Source organism: Apis dorsata, unplaced genomic scaffold, assembly GCF_000469605.1.
Source record: "Apis dorsata unplaced genomic scaffold, Apis dorsata 1.3 scaffold_75, whole genome shotgun sequence".
NCBI lineage: Eukaryota > Metazoa > Arthropoda > Insecta > Hymenoptera > Apidae > Apis > Apis dorsata.
Window position 1 is genome coordinate 342,704 of NW_006263373.1, and position 9,535 is coordinate 352,238.

General features: G+C 28.9%; 1 protein-coding gene and 1 long non-coding RNA gene across 8 annotated transcripts in view; one reads left to right on the plus strand and one right to left on the minus strand.

Moving 5' to 3' along the window:
* The window catches only part of LOC102678616 (zwei Ig domain protein zig-8-like), a 420,477-nt gene that overhangs the window by 321,249 nt on the left and 89,693 nt on the right, over positions 1-9,535 (minus strand). The window lies entirely within an intron of this gene.
* Positions 278-9,535, plus strand: part of LOC102678150 — a 61,351-nt gene continuing 52,093 nt past the window's right edge. The window contains exons 1-2 of the long non-coding RNA XR_004149601.1: positions 278-676; positions 1,691-1,861. This is a non-coding gene — a long non-coding RNA (uncharacterized LOC102678150). The remainder of the gene's footprint in view (positions 677-1,690; positions 1,862-9,535) is intronic.

A 9,535-nucleotide genomic window follows, 5' to 3' on the forward strand; every position in this document is an offset into this window, starting at 1 on the left:
ATTAGTTATTGGGACATTGAACTAGTAAGACGTATATTTCCGCCGCTTTGAAATTGAGGTATGCTTATTTATTAGTTTTTAATTTCTTTTAGACATTATTATTATGTTTATTCGTATATTATCAATATTGTCTTTTCATATTTATAAGATTTTAACTTTAAATTTATTTATTGCAAATAATTTATTTTTATGAGTGCGGAATACAAATTACAATCTATATCGAATTATTGTAATATATTTTAATAATATATACAAATATCTAAATGTAATATTGTATTAATTCGTTGTTATAAAATATGTCATTTGAATTCATTTGTTTTAAATTTGTATATTTATATTAATGCAAATGTAATTATTTAAAATTCGAATAATAGCCCTAATCTACGCCATGACACTTGACGCCTATTGGATGAAATATTGCGCAGTAAAGACGCCATGACACCTGTTTGTTGAATATATACATTAGAGGGCAGCATCACGTAAGTTGCAATGACGCAGTAAGAAAGTTTAGTTTAAAAAATTTCGTAGGAAGTTAGTAAAATATTTTTTCGTATTCGTAGATTTATCGTTTAGTGCAAATATAGTGTAGTGAATGTATTCAATATTTTTCTCGTTGTAATAAATAATGTTTGAGAAAATTTTAGTTATACGAAAACAGAGAGACATTAATTTTTTTGTAAGTATGATACATATATCCCCAGCATGTTAGACATAACCTAATATATTCAACGTTTATTAATAATTACATTGCTACAGGAATATTTAGAATCGAATTATTAGAATTTATTATTTTGTTGTGTTCGATAATTCATAAATCATATTTCATAATTGTTTAAATAATGTATATCATATTATATTATCGATTCCTCTATCTTCTCGCAATCTTTATTTTTTGTCAATTATTGTATCTTAATTTTCTCAATTTGATTAAGATCAATGGAGAAATTTTATTTATAAATTTAATTATTTTAAAGAAAAAAAACAATAGCAAGCAAAGAAAGCGAAAATGATAGAGGATATTGTCTGATTTTTTTCATTCCTTTTCTTCATCCGTTAACGAAGTTTTTACTTTCAGGAAATTTAGTGACCATGCGCAATGCAGTTGGTAGGGTCAGTGGATGCTGTATAGAAGCTTTTTATTGTTTTTTAGAGCATAGAGTAGCGTTTCGTTTATGGTTTAGGGACATGTGACAATAGAGTCTGTGTTTGTTGCGCATTGTAAATTGCTTCCAAAGCGTCGCAGTCTCTTTGACTTTTTAATCGCGAAGGTTTTTGTTGGCAATTTTCTGTGTTTCGCTTTGATAGTTTCTTTTTATTTTTTTCCATTCTTTTTCATATATTTATATTTTTTCTTTATTATTTATTGCTATGAATCATTTGGATATTAGGTTCATATTTAAGAAAAATTTCAAATTTAAAAGGAACTAATAGAAACTAGAAATATTAATAATATGTAATTGGTTTCCATATTAGAAATTCATAATAAATAATTTTTTATTGTTAGAAAATTGTTATCTTTTACAAATTTGCATTTAATGCATAATACAATTAATATATCTAAATTCCTTAAATAAATAAATAACAAATTTTAAAAATTAAAACTTTCAGCTTTTTTTTGAAATTTTTATCTAGATATAATAGTTTATAGATAAAATAATAACCTTTTCTTGTTTTTGTTTTTGTTTTTCAGATATTCTTTGCAATTTTTCATCTTTATTCATCGACATAGAGGATCTACCTTAATGATGTCCCTGATGAATTTTCCTGGGAGCTCGTCTGATGACTATCTCAGAGTAACAGTATCATCAACTACTGGTATTTGGGGTTTTTCACTGTTAGTTTCATTCATTTTCTACAAACGGTGAGTCATATTTTTTAATTCCTCCAGTCTCCAATCATAAAATGAATGAATCAATATGGAATGACTGGTTGTATTTTTTTTATTTTGGATTTGGCAAGTACAGTGATTATAAATATATAATATATTCATAAATAGTAATTTTATATTTTTTTAAGTAATAAAATTAGAATTTTGTTGTATTTCTAATTTTTAATTTTAAAATATTTTAATAGATATATAAATCTGTATATATTTGATAAATTTTGTATTTATAATATAAATAAGTAACTTGGAACGAATGTTTTTGATTTTTGAGGATTAACATGTTGAGGATGATATGAATCCCTCGGGTTTTAAATGTAGCAGAATTTCGTTGTTTAAATATCAGATTTTCATTATTATTATTGTTGTACGATAACAATAATAGTATTGGTAGCAATAAATATTTATTAAAATATTTTAATCGATAAGAATGTTGAGTTATTGTCTGTAATTTGCATATTACATGTGTAAAACGGATAGCTTTTGTGTTGCATATTAAAATCTCTATAAATGTTTTCTGTAAAATTTGTTCATTTTTCATAAAAGTATATGAATCAAAAATTAAGTAAAAAATAGTAGAAGTAAAATTTTTGTTTATATTTTGCACGTTCTTTATTTATTGTTTCGTTATGTAATTCTATTCGATGTTAGTTAAATATAATATATAATATAATATTATATAATATTATATAATATTATATAATATTTATAATTTACAAACGAGTAACAATACATTGCTGTATCGATGCACAATGTATTTTCAATATCTATATATAAATTTATTCGTGCTTAGTTTACGGTTAGTTTGTGGTAAATTTATGGAATTGCATCGGAAATCTCTTAAATAATCTATTAATATTATCCATAGTTTTGGATATTATAAACCAAATCATATTATTATATTTTACTATTAGTTAGTATATTAAAATATCATATCTATGAAATAATAATAACTGCTAATTATACGTGTGTACAATAGATAAATATTCATTAGAAATAATAAAAATAATAGAAAATTTTAAATAAAATATATATATATATATATAAAATGCGAATATCCTTTATGTAATGGTCAGCAACTTCTGCCAATCGATTTCAAGAAAATGGAATATGTATCACTTTAAATGATACAAGTGTGCCAAGTTTGAGTGTCGAAGGCGTCTCGAGATTTCTTTCTAGTATAGGTCCTTGCACTCAAGTATCACACAGAAAAATCTTTAAATGAGGTCTTTGTACGTCTGCCACGTAGCAAAAATTCGTTTCGATTTTTTCGGAATTTTCACATTAACGCTTGTTCAATTGTAAAGTATGTCATGTTATTTTTTTAATGTGTTAATGTATTGGAAAATATTCACGTTGAAATAAATTAATGTTGAAAATCCCCTTTGGATATTTCAATGTATTCATATTGATATAAATTAGCGTTGAAAATTCTATTGAATATTGCAAAGTACTCACGTTGAAATAAATTATAGTTGAAAATCCTTTCAATGAAATCAATTTCAATTTTTATTTTCACGGCAACGAGAGTGCTTTGTAATTTGAACTTTGCATTTTATCGAAAAATACGGGATTAAATAGATGGAATCGTAGATCATTTACGCTTCTTAAGTTTTCTACTTCCCTTCGAAATTAGTGTTCCTCGAATGCTAAAACTCGAGTTTTAGAAAGAGAAAAAAGAGGCTGCGTGCCGAAGAGGCCCGGCAAATTGCCATGCAAGAGGGTAACTACTAATGGCTCTGCATCTTCGGATGGAGGGTCATTCTTTTTATTATTCTGTCACTGTACTTGCCTGTAGTAATAGTAGTAGTAATTAACTTTGCATGCATTTTCACGTGAAGATATTGAAACAATCCTCAAGTTTAGGTAAGTGATATGAATTGATATTGATTACTTTTTGTTCCACCATTGTGAAGAACTATTAATTTTAATTAATCCTTCAAAGTAGTTTTGAACCTTAGTTTAAAATGGCTTTAGAATTGCATTTATCATGATTTTTTAAAAGTTGCGTCACGATTTAATAATTATCATCGTCATTAAATTTGACTATAAAATTGCTTTAGGAGGGTGTAGTGTAGTATAATAATTTCGCATTTTTTTTTAACAATAAATTGCGCGAAATTTCATATTATTTTATATAATAATAATTTCGATATTAAATTATAATCGGGTATTTAATATAATATTTTTTTTTAATTTCAAACGCAATATATTTTTTCAACTCGTTTTAATTTTAATTTTTAACTTATTGTTTTAATATGAAACAAGGGAGCGTATTTTATTTTTTAAATTTGCGACGCGAAACAAACACCTGTCTTAATTTGCCAACCAAGTTGCAAACAATTTAAAATTTTTACTAACGATGAATTGTAGCGTAGAGATTTAAGAACTAACAAAACTACTGCATTATTATAACTCTTTTCTGTAGTCTTGCACGCTTGTACTAGATTTTCTAGATTAGTGTCATGCATTATGAAACATAGTTGCACGAGATTTCATTAGTATTGCGAACAACGAAGTAACCGTTTTCGTTAGTTACTTTCTTTATTTTATATTCCACGACTTAATGTTATTATAATCAATTAAACATCCTTTATGTACGCAAGCTCTTGCTTTTTTATTTAACAAATTAATATGAGTTGCTTTTGTATGTTCTTTTCGTAGATTTTTCACATGTATTTCGAAAAATGTTACGTTGAAACAACAAGCATGGTAGTTTAGTTTAGTTTCAATGATAATTCTTAAGAATTTCATTTTCAGATCGACTTCATACTTCCAATCTCAAATTTGACCATCATGTTTCATCCTTATATTTCTTATATTCATTTAACTTTTAATCTAGTAGAGCTTCCCTCTATTAGAAAAATAGCTTTACAAAATTAATACTTTTGTCGATGATTATTATTATTTTCCTTTAATATAATTTATTATTATTATTCCTTCAATTAATTAAATTAAAGGATTGTTATCTGATTGATAACAATCCTTTGATTAGATGTAAAAAATAATTCTTGTAGAATTGATATTTTCGTAAGTAATAATTAACACTTTTCATTTTTCACACTTGACACCGGTGACCACTCGAGAAACCGAAGTACGCCACCGAAAAAACGAAAGAGGGGAAAGAAAAGGTCTGGTTTTACATTGCACGGAAAGGATCGCGTACAAAACCCCACGGATTAAGAGATGAGAGCCCCGTATGAAATATTTATCCAGTTAAAGTCGACATGTATATTTTTACGCGTTTCTCTCTCTTTTCTCCGCCCCTCCCTTGGAGACGGTTCAAACACGAAATTAATAGAGTTTGCGGGCACGGTTTCTTTAAAACGTGGAAAAGAGGGCACCGGTTATTCGGCGAGATTACTCGTAATCCTTATTTATAGACGGCGATGTAATGGAGGAACCGTGGCGCCCGCTAATTTCTTTAATCACGATCGTTCTGAGTAATAAGTGCCACCTGTTCCTGATTGCTTCCCCGGTTCGATTATCGAACCAACGATCGTATCCAGGATACGTGTTATAATAAAACGTTGACGTTGATTCGTAGCAGAACTTAGATTCTACAACGAATCAGGAAATGGATAGAAGATTCTTTTTTAGAATCGTTAAAATTTTTCTGAACAATAGAAATAAAATTTTAAAATTGCTTTCCAAAATGTTTAAATTGATCTTCTTCGAGATGTTGGCAGATGATTAAAATTTTCGCTATAATTGTTGCGAATCCTCCTCCTCGAATCGTATAGGAGTCATCTGATACGTTTCTCGAATATCAGAGAAATTTTCTGGAACTTTTTTTATTGATTCGTAAACGAGATTCGATGCAATGCAAAGGATCATCGTATATTTCTGTTCGTCGTCGCGACGACCCTTGACAAATCGCAGACAGTTGCCTTTGCAAAGCGTTCGATTTTGTCCGCGTCATCGAGGGATACGTGAAAGGAAGTGACGATACTTCTTAGATATTCTTTCGGATTAATCTGGCGATATAACGTAAACTCTGGACGTCGTGACGATTTGTCAGAATTTGTAGGACGAATGTCGATGTTGACAATCATCTTTGATGATTGATAGTGTCTTTGTAAAAAGACGAAGCGAAAGTGTACATTCTTTTCGTGTTATTCCATTTCTGAAAATAGATTGCAGTTTTCTATGATTTCGAGGTTTGGAGAATTTGTCAATTCTTTAATCCTATATTTTTCCAAAAACAAGAGTCAGTTTATAGAGAGATGTATATCGTAAATTGCATTGTTCTTATTTCTATTGAATATGTTTCTATTTTAGGAGTAGATTTATAAATTTTAAACATAAAAAACTGCAATTAATTCGCATTTAATTCATTGTGTTAGTTATTTGTTGGTTGATTAAATAAATATGTATAACATTTGTCGATTTTTTGTTAGGATGATTCGATTCGGTTTCATAATTTCTTCATAAATTAAACACTTGAACGATGAAATAGTAGTAATTAAAATATTGTTGAATATTTCATTCATCCTTTTCCCATTGTTAAAAGAATAATTACGAATATAAAAATAAACGACAGATGCAAATATTAAACGTAATATATTTCAATCTTTTATTTTAATCACTTTTCAATTACACGTGATTGAATGTGAAATCGATTATACTCGTTCAATCTGTAAATAAAAAAAAAAGAGATAATTGAAACCCAGATATAATTTACAGAGATATCGAAATAAATAATAATGATATTTAATTACGAAGCACATATCCTTTTATTTCCTGCATTTTCACGTGCATAATGAGATTCAATTAGAGGCAACTTTGCGATGAATTGATCGATTTACGATTCGATTTCAATGGATCATAATGAAACGAGCAGAATAATTCTTAACTATTGTTTCGACGATGTTACGCGTCTGATATTTGTGGTTCGATTCTGGTTCGACTATTTTAATTCATTCCATTATACACTCAATTTAGAGTTATATAATTTTCATACAACTAATCAACCATTATTCGATACACATCGTGTAAATTCAATTATAAATTCATACGTAACTGGTACGCGATTAATCAATAAAAACCAAATATACCTACGTGTAATTGATACGTGTAGATCTAAATGGAACCTCTCATCATTCATGTAAATTTACCATTATATCTCTCAACTATTAGGGATAGAGAAAATTCGATTAATTCCAATGTGTATTTTCTAATTCCAATGAATGTATCCATTACAAGATCGTATCAAAAATATTCAAAATAAATATCGCGATAATCTTCGAATAAAATATTATTTTAAAATTATTACTCAAACAAAAGTAAATAATTATCATAAAGAAAACGCATTCGTCATCTAATTATCGCCAGAATATTAAAAATATCTGGCGAGAAACGTATCGAAAGAATTTTTCTCCAATTTTTCTTCAAACTAACTCCAGATAATGCATTAAGTAGAAAGTCTCTGGACGAAATCGTGCGGCTATCTATCACGAAGAAAGTCGAATCGACTATCCAGAATCCTGTGTCGTTACCCGTAGCAGCTAGGTAGCGGAAAATTCTTCTGGTCTGACCGGAACGAATGGCGTTATCCCTCAACTTCCCCCCGTATATTTCACGACGGTGTTTTCCACCCTCCTTCCACACACACATACACGTGTACGTGCGTATATTTGTGCGTCGAGAAATTGAAAAACAAACGACCATTACTATCCTCGCGTTTGCCAAGTCAGATTTTTCCATCCTCGCTTCTCTCTGCTTAACTAGCTCGCATTTGCGCTCACCCCCTTCCCTTGTGGGAATAGAATAGGCGATATATATATATATATGAATGGAAAGTTCACGATTAACGATGCTTTTATCAATTCGCCCCCGTCTTGTCCTTCCTCCGGGTTGTCGATCTTCGTAAACGGGAGCAAACCCGGGAGTTCCCTTAAGGGTGTTTGTGTTCCCCATGGATACACGGAAACTGGGAAATGAGAACAGGATTCCCGATGGGTTTGGTAAATCGAGGTTGGCGTAGCAGAGTGTCTTTTGTAAATTTTTCGAAAACTATTTTTCGATTCTTCGTAATTTCTTCTCGTCGAGTGGAAATGAAAAAAGGGATGCGTTTCGTTGGGTTATTTATTGTTTCTTCGGAAGAGTGATTGATTCTTTTGGAATGGGATTTTTGATTAAGTTTGGTAGAGATCGATTTGGTAAAATTATTATTGCATTGTGAGATTAAAAATTATAGGACGTTCGTGAGAAAAGGATTGTATTAATATAAATTTGTCGTTTACCGGTTTAATGTTTTCAAAGATATTTTAAATTATTTATTAAGGAAAAGTAAAATTTTAGATTCTTCTTGGAAAACACACGTTCGAAAAATGTATATTTATGAGAATATATGGAGATGAAATTAGATTGAAAATCAGAGAGAGAGAAGGCTAATATTAAAACAGTCTTTTTATTTATTTGAATATTGTAGGAATGTTAATTAGAAATTAGAATTATTATAACGTTATTATTTTTAATCTTTCAACAAGTTGTTTGTTTTTCCATTTTTCATATTAAATATGTTAAATTTAATTTAGCACTTTGAAAAATTAATAGGATTATTTACAAAATTAGAATTATTATGAGAGTAAAAAAAAAGAATATTGTATTTAATTTAATAGTATAACAATGAGTTATTAAATCTTTGTTATAAATTTTTGATAATAAAATCCTGTTCTCATTTCCCAATTTCGTGTAAGGAAGATATTTACATTGAACTTTTTCAATTTCCATTAAAAGAAAGTATAATTGTAAGAAAACAATTTCCTTTCAATTATTCCGTATTAAACGAATGAAATACTTCATCTAACACCATAAGTGTTCTTTCATTAAAGAAAAAATTAACGAAACGTTTATATCAATCGAGAAATTTATTTATTAATTCGTATAAATTTAATATTTAAATTTCTGAAAGTGTCTGTTGTGAAATTTAATTAATCGAAGAATTTAATTCTCCCCATTTTGCACAGAGAAAATTTCCAGTGCTTTGATTAATGGATTCCTGGTGCATGCGTCGCGTGTAACGAACGTGAAGCGCGTGTTTTAACGTTACTTTCGTTTGATTATATTTTTAATCCCTCGTCGGATTAATAAGATCTCGAATAGGGCGTTGTTGTTAACGAGCGCAAAACACTTGACCCTCGTTGGAACGAGGAGAAAGTGTATGTAAACCAATGGAAAGGAATTGCCCGTGGCAGTTCAGTCCTATTATCATGGAAATTGAAAAGCAAACAAGTAAGTATGGCCTCCATTGATCTGCCAATTTAATGTGCCAATACGGAATCGATCCGTTTCCGTTTGAATTGCTTCCATTCCCTTCAACTTTCGATATAATTCACCTCTCTTCGCCATTTTCCAAAAAGCCAGGATTATTTTTAATTGGCGTAACAGTGTTAATTACTTAATGCATAGGATACGTGCGAGAGATTTTATGCAATTTTCCAATTTATATCGCGTATTATTTCAATTTGGAATTAAATAAAATTTTATTATGATTTACATAACGTTTCAAAGATACTTATCATCAAATTTATCAAATTTATCGAATTCACAACGAGTATGGTATAATACAAAAATTTGTTAGGATAAATAATATTATTTCGTCGATATTCAAAAGGGCTAAATTCAATTTCTTTTTTTTTTTTTTTTTTT